The sequence below is a fragment of the Panulirus ornatus genome, chromosome 2, assembly GCF_036320965.1.
Source record: "Panulirus ornatus isolate Po-2019 chromosome 2, ASM3632096v1, whole genome shotgun sequence".
NCBI classification, from domain to species: domain Eukaryota; kingdom Metazoa; phylum Arthropoda; class Malacostraca; order Decapoda; family Palinuridae; genus Panulirus; species Panulirus ornatus.
This window is the reverse complement of record NC_092225.1, coordinates 5196684-5213443: the sequence shown is the minus strand read 5'-3', so window position 1 is coordinate 5213443 and position 16760 is coordinate 5196684. Positions and strand designations below refer to the sequence as shown.

General features: G+C 35.5%; 1 pseudogene; it reads right to left on the bottom strand.

Annotated features, from left to right (window-relative positions):
- Positions 1–7446: 7446 nt before the first annotated feature.
- LOC139752533 (cytochrome b-like) lies at positions 7447–8457 on the bottom strand (annotated as a pseudogene).
- Positions 8458–16760: the final 8303 nt, after the last annotated feature.

Genomic DNA, 16760 nt, shown 5'->3' with positions numbered 1-16760 from the left:
ACCTCACCATTAGTCATACATACATTAAATAACCTTACCAACCCCAACATTCACTCTTCTTTTCTGAAAACCCATACAAATCTTCAATTTAGCCTCCACAAGATAATGATTAGACATCCCTCCAGTTGCACCTCTCAGCACACTAACATCCAAAAGTCTCTCTTTCACGCGCCTGTCAATTGACACGTAATTCAATAACGCTCTCTGGCCATCTCTCCTACTTACATACGTATACTTATGTATACCGCGCTTTTTAAACCAGGTATTCCCAATCACCAGTCCTTTTTCAGCACATAAATCTACAAGCTCTTCACCATTTCCATTTACAACACTGAACACCCCATGTATACCAATTATACCCTCAACTGCCACATTACTCACCTTTGCATTCAGATCAGCCATCACTGTAACCCGGTCTCGTGCATCAAAACCAATAACACACTCATTCAGCTGCTCCCAAAACACTTGCCTCTCATGATCTTTCTTCTCATGCCCAGGTGCATATGCACCAATAATCACCCATCTCTCTCCATCAAATCTCAGTTTTACCCATATTAATCGAGAATTTACTTTCTTACATTCTATCACATACTCCCACAACTCCTGTTTCAGGAGTACTGCTACTCCTTCCCTTGCTCTTGTCCTCTCACTAACCACTGACTTTACTCCCAAGACATTCCCAAACCACTCTTTCCCTTTACCCTTGAGGTTCGTTTCACTCAGAGCCAAAACTTCCAGGTTCCTTTCCTCAAACATCCTACCTATATCTCCTTTTTTCACATCTTTTTACATCCACACACATTTAGACACCCCAGTCTGAGCCTTCGAGGTGGATGAGCACTCCCCGCATTACTCCTTCTTCTGTTTCCTATTTTAGAAAGTTAAAAAAATACAAGGAGGGGAGGATTTTTGCCCCCCCCCCCACCCCCACCCCCGCTGCCGTCCCCTCTAGTCGCCTTCTACGACACGCGAGGAATGCGTGGGAAGTATTCTCTCACCCCTATCCCCAGGGATTATATATATATATATATATTTATATATATATATATATATATATATATATATATATATATATATATATATACATATATATATATATATATATATATATATATATATATATATATATATATATATATATATATATATATATATATATATATATATATACATATATATATATATATATATATATATATATATATATATATATATATATATATATATATTCTTTCTTTCTTTCTTTCATACTATTCGCCATTTCCCGCATTAGCGAGGTAGCGTTAAGAACAGAGGACTGGGCCTTTGAGGGAATATCCTCACCTGGCCCCCCTTCTCTGTTCCTTCTTTTGGAAAATTGAAAAAAAAACGAGAGGGGAGGATTTCCAGCCTCCCGCTCCCTCTCCTTTCAGTCGCCTTCTACGACACGCAGGGAATACGATATATATATATATATATATATATATATATATATATATATATATATATATATATATATATATATATATATATATATATATATACATACATATACATATATAAATACACATACATAGGCATATATACACACACACACACATATACACATATATACATATAAAAAATGTAAGAAATAATTTAGAAAACTGAAACTTCTAGCTTGAAATGAAATGAAAAAATGAATGTCACATAATTGTTCAACCTCTGGCTATGGATAAGGGAAATGTATGATTTATTTACACAAACGTCAATGGTAGTTCTCATCAATGGAGAACTTCAAGCACCTTAGATGAGCAAGGGAACCCCAAAGAAGACGAGTTAGCGGCGAGCACCGTCTAGCGGGGACCCACATCCCCTCCTCAAGCTGAAGAATGGCTGCTCTCAACCATGGTCACAGCTTAAGCGTCGCGTCATGAGAAGAACCATCATAATGGAGTTGCACGGACTGTGATCCTCGCTGTGGTTACAAGAATGTTCTTCCGCCCACCAGTGATGCTACTACGTTTGTGAATCAAGAACCATTGCAACACAAACCTCGCCTGGTGGTAGAGTGTCCCGCAGTGTATCGAGACAGACTTCCCCAGAAATTTTTTAAAGGGGAAGTAAATGTTTATAGTTGTGTTACTGGAGTGATAGTTTTCATACATGGTGCTTTGACAAGAAAATAGTGAAATTGGAAAAAATGTAGCTTAGACATTGAAGCTTATTGATACAGTGGTTAATATATATATATATATATATATATATATATATATATATATATATATATATATATATATATATATATATATATATATATATATATATATATATATATATATATATATATGTATATATATATATATATATATATATATATATATTTTGCTTTGTCGCTGTCTCCCGCATTTGCGAGGTAGCGCAAGAAAACAGACGAAAGAAATGGCCCAACCCACCCCCATACACATGTATATACATACGTCCACACACGCAAATATATATACCTACACAGCTTTCCATGGTTTACCCCAGACGCTTCATATGCCCTGATTCAATCCACTGACAGCACGTCAACCCCGGTATACCACATCGATCCAATTCACTCTATTCCTTGCCCTCCTCTCACCCTCCTGCATGTTCAGGCCCCGATCACACAAAATCTTTTTCACTCCATCTTTCCACCTCCAATTTGGTCTCCCACTTCTCCTCGCTCCTTCCACCTCCGACACATATATCCTCTTGGTCAATCTTTCCTCACTCATTTTCTCTATGTGCCCAAACCATTTCAAAACACCCTCCTGTGCTCTCTTAACCACGCTCTTTTTATTTCCACACATCTCTCTTACCCTTACGTTACTTACTCGATCAAACTACCTCACACCACACATTGTCCTCAAACATCTCATTTCCAGCACATCCATCCTCCTGCGCACAACTCTATCCATAGCCCACGCCTCGCAACCATAAAACATTGTTGGAACCACTATTCCTTCAAACATACCCATTTTTGCTTTCCGAGATAATGTTCTCGACTTCCACACATTCTTCAAGGCTCCCAGAATTTTCGCCCCCTCCCCCACCCTATGATCCACATCCGCTTCCATGGTTCCATCCGCTGCAAGATCCACTCCCAGATATCTACAACACTTTACTTCCTCCAGTTTTTCTCCATTCAAACTTACCTCCCAATTGACTTGACCCTCAACCCTACTGTACCTAATAACCTTGCTCTTATTCACATTTACTCTTAACTTTCTTCTTTCACACACTTTACCAAACTCAGTCACCAGCTTCTGCAGTTTCTCACATGAATCAACCACCAGCGCTGTATCATCAGCGAACAACAACTGACTCACTTCCCAAGCTCTCTCATCCACAACAGACTTCATACTTGCCCCTCTTTCCAAAACTCTTGCATTCACCTCCCTAACAACCCCATCCATAAACAAATTAAACAACCATGGAGACATCACACACCCCTGCCGCAAACCTACATTCACTGAGAACCAATCACTTTCCTCTCTTTCTACACGTACACATGCCTTACATCCTCGATAAAAACTTGTCACTGCTTCCAACAACTTGCCTCCCACACCATATATTCTTAATACCTTCCACAGAGCATCTCTATCAACTCTGTCATATGCCTTCTCCAGATCCATAAATGCTACATACAAATCCATTTGCTTTTCTAAGTATTTCTCACATACATTCTTCAAAGCAAACACCTGATTCACACATCCTCTACCACTTCTGAAACCACACTGCTCTTCCCCAATCTGATGCTCTGTACATGTCTTCACCCTCTCAATCAATACCCTCCCATATAATTTACCAGGAATACTCAACAAACTTATACCTCCGTAATTTGAGCACTCACTCTTATCCCCTTTGCCTTTGTACAATGGCACTATGCACGCATTCCGCCAGTCCTCAGGCACCTCACCATGTGTCATACATACATTAAATAACCTTACCAACCAGTCAATAATACAGTCACCACCTTTTTTAATAAATTCCACTGCAATACCATCCAAAATGCTGCCTTGCCGGCTTTCATCTTCCGCAAAGCTTTCACTACCTCTTCTCTGTTTACCAAATCATTTTCCCTTACCCTCTCACTTTGCACACCACCTCCACCAAAGCACCCTATATTTGCCACTCTATCATCAAACACATTCAACAAACCTTCAAAATACTCACTCCACCTCCTTCTCACATCACCACTACTTATATATATATATATATATATATATATATATATATATATATATATATATATATATATATATATATATATATATATATATATATATATATAATCAATTTATACTCCCCTAAAATGCTTATAAAATTTATAACTGGTATATACGGATGACTCCGAGAGAAACCCCTGCTACTTTCTTGGAAGCAAAACTAGGTGGTTTCCCTGGGAGTCATCTCAAATACAGAGATTTTTAAATAATTCACCATAGAGCTGCACGATCTCTTTTAATTTTACTCGTACTTTATGTAATTGATCCTAAGGTATACCTTAGTTTTATATAATTTTGTATTTTTGTATAAAATTTGACTCTTTACTTATTGTGAAACGTTTAATTACATTTATTTAACAGTATATATGCTAGAAGAAAAGCAAATAATCGAATTGCTGGGTGAATTTAGATTGTCGCTTAATTGGTAAAAATTAAATTTTCCATTAAGTCATCGGGCACTTGCTAAGCGTTTGGTAATTTAGAATTTTAAAATTGGCTCTTTTTATACTGAGATTTTAAATGAAGAAAATTCTTATAAAAATACTATTATTTAAGTTTAAAAAAGACGAGATTATATAATTTGGCTTATGTAGGCTATAGTTTGATTCTTGCTATTACCTTTATCAATTGGCTTGAAAGATACATGCAAATTTTAGTTTGTAATTTATGGCATTGTTCGTTAGATACGGGGGAGTTTGTGAAATGGTAGCATGAATTATAATTTTGAGAAGTGCAGTATTAAAAATTTAATAAATCAGATAAGTGTGGATTAAGCAAAACCTATTTAGGTCAGGTTAAAACTTGTGCCAGCAGCCGCGGTTAGACTCGATGTCCTAGCAAAGGTGAATAAGTGTAAGGTTAGATGGGAGAAGTTAGGTGGAAATTGTATGTTCAGTATAATAATATGTGAAATTTGTTTATTAGATCTAAATATTGAATGCAAGTTTTATCAAACTCAAATTGAAGCCTAGAAAATTTAGGTAAGGACCAGGATTAGATGCCCTGTTACTCTAATAGGAGCAAATAATGTAAAACTTAAGTATTAGTAATAAATTATTTTAAATTCAAAGAACCTGGCGGTACTTTAGTCTAGTTGGAGGAACCTGTTTTATAAACGATAAACCACGTAAAATCTTTCTTATTCTTGTATAGTTAGTATACCTTCATTACAGTTGGTTAGTAAACCAAGTAAATTAGATCAAGGTGCTGCAGATGAATAAGTAAAAATGGGTTACAATGGTTTTTCATGTTAATCGGATTATATCTAGGATGGATATATGAAGATGGATTCAATTGTAATTTTAATAAGGTAAAATGGTATTAGCTCTAAAGTGTGTACATATTGCCCGTCGCTTTCATTAAGTTAAATGAGATAAGTCGTAAAGTAGTGGGTGTTCTGGAAAGTGCACCTAGAAGCAAAGCAAAGCTTTTTAGTTAAGCGTTTCACTTACGTTGAAAAGATATTCGTGCGATTCGATTTGTTTTAAATGTAAACTTGTTTGAAGAGTTAGATAGAATTCTTGATTTATTAAGAAAAATAATTCTTAATAGTTAATTGATTAGTATGATGAAATTTAGATTAAAACTATAGTTCAAAAGTACCGTGAGGCAAAGTTTAAATGTAATGAAAAATTTAATTTAAAAAAGAAAATATGAAATTTTTTACCTTTTGTATCAGGGAGGATTTAAATTTTCTAAATAGATTAGATATCCCGAAAAAAGAATAGCTAAAAAATTAAAATCGTCTTAGTTGTAAATAAGTTCTTAATAGTTTTTTAGTGGTGAAATACTAATCAAGTCTTTTAATATCTGGTTATTTCAGAAAAAAATTTAATTTTGTTTGAATGTAAGTAAATTAATTCAAGTAAATAGTTGGAGGGAAAAGCTTCTAATTAGTCAATTAGACATAAAGTGATATGATTGAATTTTATTTTAACTAAGCTTAGAAGTAGCTACGTTAGTAAAGCGTTTTAACTAAAAATTTTAATGTTTGATATTTGTATGACTTTTGTTTTATTTGATATGAAATTTTAATAATAAACGTTGTATTATTAGAAATAATGATTTTATTAGTATAACTGTCTTTGTCAGGAATTAATTAAGTGAAATAAAAACTGTTCTTTGTTGATAAACTGAAGATGCAGTAAAGGAACTCGGCAAATAAAATTTCTGCCTGTTTATCAAAAACATGCCTTTATGAAAGTTTATATAAAGTCTAGCCTGCCCAGTGATGTTTAAGTTTAACGGCCGCGGTAGAATGACCGTGCTAAGGTAGCATAATAATTTGTCCTTTAATTGGGGACTGGTATGAACGGCTGAACAAGAAATTAACTGTCTCTACTGCAAACTTTGAATTTTACTTTTAAGTGAAAAGGCTTAAGTAATAAGGGGGGACGATAAGAACCTATAAATCTTTATATTTCAACTAATAAATTTTAGAGATTAGTTATATATTTAGTGTTATTAAGTTGAAATATTTTGTTGGGGCGACAGGAGTACAATAAGTAACTGCTTTGTTTGTAAATTAATTATCTTTATTATGGAAATTGTATTGATCCTCTTTTGGAGAAATCAGACTAAGTTACTTTAGGGATAACAGCGTAATATTTTTTGAGAGTCCAGATCGAAAAAATGGTTTGCGACCTCGATGTTGAATTAAAGATCCTTGGTGGCGTAGGGGTTATGAGAGGAGGTCTGTTCGACCTTTAAATCTTTACATGATTTGAGTTCAGACCGGGGTAAGCCAGGTCGGTTTCTATCTCATATTAAGAATGTGGCTCTTTTAGTACGAAAGGATTTAAGAGTTAAAATATTTTTTTAATGTGGAGTATTACTTTGGCAGAATTATGCATTAGACTTAGAATCTAATTATATAGAATTTGATGTCTATAGGTAATATGCTAACTTGTTTGTTTTAAGATAAGTTTAGTTAATTATTTTTATTGTTTCTGCTTTGAAGTATTTGTTGGTAATTATTTGTGTATCAGTTGCTGTAGCGTTTGTGACTTTGCTGGAGCGAAAGGTTTTAGGGTATGTACAAATTCGTAAGGGGCCTACTAATGTGGGGATCGCGGGGATTTTGCAACCTTTTTCTGACGCTGTGAAGTTGTTTTCTAAAGAACAAACCTTTCCAGTTTTGTTTAATTCTTTTGTATATTACTTATCTCCTGTTTTCAGTTTGACTGTTTCTTTGGTTAGGTGGTCAGTCATGCCTTATGACTTATGCTCCGATTCATGTAAGTAAAATCAAAATTGATACTAAGGATCAGAACAAGAACTGACTTAGCGGGTAAAATGCTAGTCTTCGGAATTTTGAACAGTGTGTTGCAGGTAAAATTATAATGATGGCAACTGATAAAACCAAGGTAATAACTCCCATTTTGTTAGGAATAGAACGTAAAATGGCATAAGCAAATAAGAAGTATCACTCGGGCTGAATATGTGCTGGAGTGGACATTGGATTAGCTGGGATAAAATTATCGGGATCTCCTGAAAGATATGGATCTAGTAGTGTAATCATAACTAGTAATGTGAGTAGGACAATAAATCCGACTAGATCTTTAAAAGAGAAGTAAGGATGGAAAGGAACTTTGTCTGGTTGTCTTGAGATACCTAGTGGATTTCCTGATCCTCTTTGGTGAAGGAAAACAATATGAATACCGGAGAGTGCTATAACTACAAATGGTAATAAGAAATGAAGAGTAAAGAATCGTGTTAGGATGGCATTTCTTACAGAAAACCCCCCTCAAATTCATTGTACTAGATCAGTACCTATGTAGGGAATCGCGGAGAACAGATTCGTAATTACAGTGGCCCCTCAGAAGGATATTTGACCTCAGGGTAAAACGTATCCTAAAAAAGCTGTTGCTATTGTGGCGAACAAAATGAAGACTCCAATTATTCAGACTTCAATAAATAGGAAGGATCCGTAGTAAATTCCTCGTCCAATATGTATGTAAAGGCAAATAAAAAAGAATGATGCTCCATTGGCATGTATCGTCCGTAAGAGTCACCCATAGTTAACGTCGCGACAGATGTGGGCAACTCTGGAGAAGGCTAAATCAATATCTGCTGTGTAATGCATTGCGAGGAAGATTCCTGTGAGAATTTGAACCGACAGGCACAGGCCCAATAAGGAGCCGAAGTTTCAGAGTGTTGAAATATTTCTTGGAATGGGTATGTCGACTATAGCTCCATTTATAATTTTGAATAATGGATGTGTTTTCCGATTCGGTGTTGTCATTCATTTTGATAGGCGTAGGGCTCTTAGGAAAACTGATGTTACTTCTACTACAACAGTGAGTGTAGAAAGTAGATATAAAATTACTACAATAGTTATTTTTATTACTGGGAAATCATAAATGAGCAGTGTTAAAGCAGATGAATAATCTAATGCATTTTTAGTAAATTGAGAAGAGTGTTGCATTGAGACTGGTTGGAAAGAGAAGAGAGTGTCTCTGAAAAAAAAAAAATTGTTGATATGAAGAGAGAAACCCCAAAATGAGTCCGGCATAAAAAAGGATGTTTTAAAAGATTCATTTGAAGCTAATGAGGCAACATCAATAAATAGGACTAGTATACCTCCTAGGAAAACTAAAAATAAGATATATGAGAATCAAAACGATGAAGAGACTAAGCCAGTTGATAAGGAGATTAAAGATGTTTGGATGAGGAGGATAATTCCTGCAGCTATTGGGTGAACTAGGCGAGTGAATAAAATCGATAAGAAAAGAAATAATAGGTATAAAAAAATAATAATATCAGGAATTAGTTTAATTAATAATATTAATTTTGGGGATTAAAGATAAGGTTCAGGACTTTTTTCCTGATGTTTTGAGAATTTTAATATTCTTTTTTGGTTTACAAGACCAAAGTTTTCACATAAACTATCAAAACTAATGATAATTTTAAATTTTTTATATTGATTGGTGCCAAGTGTTATGGTGCTTTGCGGATATGGGTATTTTGTTCTAAACGAAAGCATCTTTTGAATACATTGTTTAGGTTAGAATTCGTAATGCTAGGGGTGTTCCTCGTTTTAAGTTGTGGGTTATCTTGTCATGGTTATGGGTCTTTTTTCTTGTTGTTTTTTAGGAATGGTAGCATGTGAGGGGGCTTTAGGGTTATCTATTTTGGTTTCTGTAGTTCGAACCCATGGGAACGATTATTTTAATAGATTTAATTCTTTACAATGTTAAAGCTCTTAATTACCAAAATTGTATTGATAATATTCGTCAGGATATGGGAGGTAGTGCAATCTTTTTTATTTGTTTTATCTTTTCTCTTTTTTTTTTGAAATGTAGTCATGACTTTTTTCTTTATGAGCTCGGATATATGAAGGGTATGGATTATCTAAGTTTTGCTTTAATTTTGCTGAGGATTTGAGTTGTTGGTTTAATGGTTTGTTCGAGGCAAAAGGTGAAGAAAAATGAGTACTTTAGGGGGGTTTCCTTTTAGTTAGTTTATTTTTACTGGTTTGTTTATTGTAAACTTTTTCTGTAATAAATCATTTGTTTTTTTATATTAGATTTGAGAGGAGTTTAATTCCAATTTAATTTTGATTTTGGGCTGGGGGTATCAGTCTGAACGAGTTCAGGCTGGTTTATACATGTTATTTTATACCTTGTTTGCTTCACTTCCTTTGTTAATTTGTATTTTTATATTGTACAATGTGGGGGGCAGCTTAACTATTGGGAAGCCTTATAAGATTATGGAGTTAAATTTTGAGTCTATATTGTGATATATTTCTTCAGTATTTGCTTTTTTAGTTAAGCTTCCTATGTATTTATTCCATATTTGATTGCCAAAGGCTCATGTTGAAGCTCCAGTAGCTGGTTCTATAATTCTTGCTGGTGTTTTATTAAAGTTGGGAGGCTATGGGATTATTCGAATTTTGCCTTGATTTTTATTATTGATAAGGGGTTTGTTTGATAATGAGTAAGTCTGGGAATTGTTGGCGGAGTTTTAGTTAGGCTTATATGCCTACAGGAAGTGGATATTAAATCTTTAATTGCTTATTCTTCTGTAGCTTATATGGGAATGGTTTTAGGCGGTCTTATAACATCAAGATGATGGGGTATGACTGGTTCACTTGTAGTTATGGTTGGTCATGGTCTACGTTCATCTGGTTTGTTTTGTTTGGCTAATATGGTCTACGATCGAATCGGTACTCGTAGGATATTAATTGGAAAAGGTTTATTAAGGTTCATGCCAAGTATAGGGTTGAAATGATTTGTTCTCAGGATTGGAAATATGGGAGCCCCTCCAACTTTAAATTTTGCTGGAGAGGTCCAAATTTTATGTAGTTTAATCGGGTGAAGAAAAGTGACTATGATTGGTTTAGGAACACTTTTATTTTTAAGGGCTAGGTACACTATTTATATGTATAGAATTAGACAGCATGGCTTATTTTATAGTTTATCATTTTCTTGTAGCCCTGGTAAAATTCGAGACTTTTTAATTTTATTGCTTCATTGACTTCCTTTAAATGTTTTAATTGTTAAAATTAGAACTTTAACTTTTATACCTTATTTAAATAGTTTAGAAAAAACGTTGGTTTGTTGATCCAAAAATATAAATCATTTATCTTAAATCATGATTTTTAAAATGCCTATAAATTTAAGTAGGTTTGTGTTCCTTGGGGTATTGTCATTTTGTTCCTTAGTTTCAGCTTTGTTTCTTTTGTTTTCGAATGTTGCTTTTTTGGTTGAATGGGAGTTTTGTATTTCAAATGGTTGTCCTTTAGTGATGATTATTTTTGATTGAATGTCTATAATATTTTCTGGTTTTGTTCTTTGTATTTCTTCTATAATTTTATATTATAGGGGTGAATATATGAAAGAAGATAAAAATTTTGATCGTTTTATGTATTTAGTAATTCTTTTTGTTTGTTCTATAATCTTAATAATTGTGAGACCTAATCTAAATAGAATTCTTCTTGGTTGGGATGGCTTAGGCTTAGTTTCATATTGTTAAGTTATTAATTATCAGAATGAGAAATCTTCTAATTCAGGAATAATTACTGTTTTATCAAATCGTGTGGGTGATGTTGCTGTGTTAATAAGAATTGGTTTAATGTGTAAGTTCGGGGGGTGAAATTTTATGCTCTATTCGTCCGAGATCGGCCATCAAAATATATTACTGATAACTATATTGGTCATGGTAGCTGGGATGACCAAAAGTGCTCAAATTCCGTTTTCAGCTTGACTCCCTGCAGCGATGGCTGCTCCCACTCCGGTATCTGCTTTAGTCCACTCATCGACGTTGGTTGCAGCTGGGGTTTATTTGTTGATCCGGTTTAGTCCTGCTTTGATAGAATCTTCTGTTTCGACTCTTCTATTGTTAATTTCTTGTCTCACTATATTTATGGCCGGTTTGGGCGCTAACTTTGAATATGACCTGAAAAAGATTATTGCTCTTTCTACGCTTAGGCAACTGGGGGTAATAATGAGAATTTTATCTTTAGGATTGCCTGATTTGGCTTTTTTTCACCGACTAACTCATGCTTTGTTTAAGGCTTTGCTTTTTATATGCGCGGGGATAATCATTCATAGAATGAAGGAGTGCCAAGATATCCGTCGTATGGGAAGTTTAATTTATAGGATACCTTTAACTTCATCGCTTAAGACTATCTAATTTAGCTCTTTGTGAGATGCCCTTTATGTCAGGTTTTTATTTGAAAGATTCAATTCTTGAGGTAGCTTTTATGAGAAATATTGATATGGTTGCTTTTATATTGTATGTTCTGGCTACTGGTTTAACTGTATGTTATACCTTCCGCCTTGTGTTTTATATTATTAGGGGTGAGCCAAATATTAGTTCTTTTATTTCAATTAGAGATTCCTCCACAACGATGACAAATCCTAGGCTAATTTTGGCAATGGGAGCTGTAGTAATGGGATCAGTTCTATCTTGGTTATTATTTCCTGAGATATATATAATTTGTTTAAGGTTTTTTCTAAAAATTTTAGCATTTACGGTTAGGTTATTAGGCGGAGTTTTAGGGTATATATTTGATTTTATAAATATGAATTATAATTTAAAGTCGAATGATCTTTTTTTCTGTTTCTAGATTTGTTGGCACAATGTGATTTTTGCCACATCTATCTGGGTTTTTACCCTCTAGATTGACATTAAAAATTGGCAGAAAATTGAAAAAAATTTTTGACGGTGGGTGATTAGAACATTTAGGGGGACAGGGAGGCTATAGTGTTTTAATGCAAGGTTCCGGTTATGTTGAAATTACGCAAGATAAAACTTTTAAAATCTTTATGAAAACTTTATTCTTTTGAGTTATTATCTTTTCAATTATACTTTATTACTCGTATGATTTATATTTAGAATGTTGCATTGAAGCTGCAAATGAAGTTCGATTTATCTGCAGGTGAGGAGTGTATTTTTAGAAGTTGATCTTCATCTTTACATTGAAAATGTAATGTGTTAGGAATTACACTATAAAAAAGACGCATAAACGGAGTTGAACCGCTTTGAAAATAAGTTAGAAGCTTTTTTCATTCCACAAATGCTTCCTTGGTAGGAAAGTAAATTTCAGTGAAATCATTGACAGTGATAAGCCTCTTTTTGGCTTCTACCAAAAATTAATTAGAGGTCTATAAAACCAAAGCTTAGGTGGAAACTAAGAGCAAATCTTCGCTTTCTAATTTATGAGGTTAGTTAAATTTAACACCTTGTAAGTGCAAGTCACATGTCATTGTTGACTATAACCCCACTGAGATCATTCAAGAGCTCCAGAGTGTCACTCGAGGCAGAGCTTAATAAGAGCATTCATAAGAAGATAAGTCCGGTAGAGGATCATGAAATTGAATTTGAGAAATTTATGGTACAAACCAGAGGGAGTAGGAGTGTGATTTCTACATCAAAAATTAAGAATATAACAGCAATTAAAAAAAAAACTTCAGAGAGAATGGAATGCACGCTGATCCTTTAGGGTCAAATCCGCACTCGAATGGGGATATTTTCTCTCGATCAATGATTGTCTTTTTTGAGATAAATGATGCAATTCTTAATAAAATGAAGCAGATGATGAGGGTTACAAAAGAAATAGATAAGATTAAAAAGATTAACTTCCCTAAATTTATTTAGACTTTCCACTTGGAAAGAGGAGGTACTTAATATACTAGAAAGTTTGTCCCACTCATCAATAGATACAAACGTAAAGGAATAATCAATATATGTATATATAATCGAATATATATATACATATATATATATATATCTAAATATATATATATATATATATATATATATATATATATATATATATATATATATATATATATATATATATATATATATATATATATATATATATATATATATATATATATATATACATATATATATATACATATATATATATATATATTGTATATATATATATATATATTGTATTAACTTTCTAAAATGGGAAACAGAAGAAGGAGTCACGCGGGGAGTGCTCATCCTCCTCGAAGGCTCAGAGTGGGGTGCATAAATGTGTGTGGATGTAACCAAGATGTGAAAAAAGGAGAGATAGGTAGTATGTTTGAGGAAAGGAACCTGGATGTTTTGGCTCTGAGTAAAACGAAGCTCAAGGGTAAAGGGGAAGAGTGGTTTGGGAATGTCTGGGGAGTAAAGTCAGGGGTTAGTGATAGGATAAGAGCAAGGGAAGGAGTAGCAATACTCCTGAAACAGGAGTTGTGGGAGTATGTGATATAATGTAAGAAAGTAAATTCTCGATTAATATGGGTAAAACTGAAAGTTGATGGAGAGAGGTGGGTGATTATTGGTGCATATGCACCTGGGCATGAGAAGAAAGATCATGAGAGGCAAGTGTTTTGGGACCAGATGAATGAGTGTGTTAGTGGTTTTGATGCACGAGACCGGGTTATAGTGATGGGTGATTTGAATACAAAGGTGAGTAATGTGGCAGTTGAGGGAATAATTGGTATACATGGGGTGTTCAGTGTTGTAAATGGAAATGGTGAAGAGCTTGTAGATTTATGTGCTGAAAAACGACTGATGATTGGGAATACCTGGTTTAAAAAGCGAGATATACATAAGTATACTTATGTAAGTAGGAGAGATGGCCAGAGAGCGTTATTGGATTACGTGTTAATTGACAGGCGTGCGTAAGAGAGACTTTTGGATGTTAATGTGCTGAGAGGTGCAACTGGAGGGATGTCTGATCATTATCATGTGGAGGCTAAGGTGAAGATTTGTATGGGTTTTCAGAAAAGAAGAGTGAATGTTGGGGTGAAGAGGGTGGTGAGAGTAAGTGAGCTTGGGAAGGACACCTGTGTGAGGAAGTACCAGGAGAGACTGAGTACAGAATGGAAAAAGGTGAGAACAATGGAAGTAAGGGGAGTGGGGGAAGAATGGGATGTATTTAGGGAATCAGTAATTGATTGCGCAAAAGATGCTTGTAGCATGAGAAGAGTGGGAGGTGGGTTGATTAGAAAGGGTAGTGAATGGTGGGATGAAGAAGTAAGAGTATTAGTGAAAGAGAAGAGAGAGGCATTTGGACGATTTTTGCAGGGAAAAAATGCAATTGAGTGGGAGATGTATGAAAGAAAGAGACAGGAGGTCAAGCGAAAGGTGCAAGAGGTGAAAAAAAGGGCAAATGAGAGTTGGGGTGAGAGAGTATCATTAAATTTTAGAGAGAATAAAAAGATGTTCTGGAAGGAGGTAAATAAAGTGCGTAAGACAAGGGAGCAAATGGGAACTTCAGTGAAGGGCTCAAATGAGGAGGTGATAACAAGTAGTGGTGATGTGAGAAAGAGATGGAGTGAGTATTTTGAACGTTTGTTGAATGTGTTTGATGATAGAGTGGCAGATATAGGGTGTTTTGGGCGAGGTGGTGTGCAAAGTGAGAGGGTTAGGGAAAATGATTTGGTAAACAGAGAAGAGGTAGTGAAAGCTTTGCGGAAGATGAAAGCCGGCAAGGCAGCAGGTTTGGATGGTATTGCAGTGGAATTTATTAAAAAAGGGGGTAACTGTATTGTTGACTGGTTGGTAAGGTTATTTAATGTATGTATGACTCATGGTGAGGTGCCTGAGGATTGGCGGAATTCGTGCATAGTGCCATTGTACAAAGGCAAAGGGGATAAGAGTGAGTGCTCAAATTACGGAGGTATAAGTTTGTTGAGTATTCCTGGTAAATTATATGGGAGGGTATTGATTGAGAGGGTGAAGACATGTACAGAGCATCAGATTGGGGAAGAGCAGTGTGGTTTCAGAAGTGGTAGAGGATGTGTGAATCAGGTGTTTGCTTTGAAGAATGTATGTGAGAAATACTTAGAAAAGCAAATGGATTTGTATGTAGCATTTATGGATCTGGAGAAGGCATATGATAGAGTTGATAGAGGTGCTCTGTGGAAGGTATTAAGAATATATGGTGTGGGAGGAAAGTTGTTAGAAGCAGTGAAAAGTTTTTATCGAGGATGTAAGGCATGTGTACGTATAGGAAGAGAGGAAAGTGATTGGTTCTCAGTGAATGTAGGTTTGCGGCAGGGGTGTGTGATGTCTCCATGGTTGTTTAATTTGTTTATGGATGGGGTTGTTAGGGAGGTAAATGCAAGAGTTTTGGAAAGAGGGGCAAGTACGAAGTCTGTTGGGGATGAGAGAGCTTGGGAAGTGAGTCAGTTGTTGTTCGCTGATGATACAGCGCTGGTGGCTGATTCATGTGAGAAACTGTAGAAGCTGGTGACTGAGTTTGGTAAAGTGTGTGGAAGAAGAAAGTTAAGAGTAAATGTGAATAAGAGCAAGGTTATTAGGTACAGTAGGGTTAAGGGTCAAGTCAATTGGGAGGTGAGTTTGAAAGGAGAAAAACTGGAGGAAGTGAAGTGTTTTAGATATCTGGGAGTGGATCTGTCAGCGGATGGAACCATGGAAGCGGAAGTGGATCATAGGGTGGGGGAGGGGGCGAAAATTTTGGGAGCCTTGAAAAATGTGTGGAAGTCGAGAACATTATCTCGGAAAGCAAAAATGGGTATGTTTGAAGGAATAGTGGTTCCAACAATGCTGTATGGTTGCGAGGCGTGGGCTATGGATAGAGTTGTGCGCAGGAGGATGGATGTGCTGGAAATGAGATCTTTGAGGACAATGTGGGGTGTGAGGTGGTTTGATCGAGTAAGTAACGTAAGGGTAAGAGAGATGTGTGGAAATAAAAAGAGCGTGGTTGAGAGAGCAGAAGAGGGTGTTTTGAAATGGTTTGGGCACATGGAGAGAATGAGTGAGGAAAGATTGACCAAGAGGATATATGTGTCGGAGGTGGAGGGAACGAGGAGAAGAGGGAGACCAAATTGGAGGTGGAAAGATGGAGTGAAAAAGATTTTGTGTGATCGGGGCCTGAACATGCAGGAGGGTGAAAGGAGGGCAAGGAATAGAGTGAATTGGAGCGATGTGGTATACAGGGGTTGACGTGCTGTCAGTGGATTGAATCAAGGCATGTGAAGCGTCTGGGGTAAACCATGGAAAGCTGTGTAGGTATGTATATTTCCGTGTGTGGATGTGTGTATGTACATGTGTATGGGGGTGGGGTTGGGC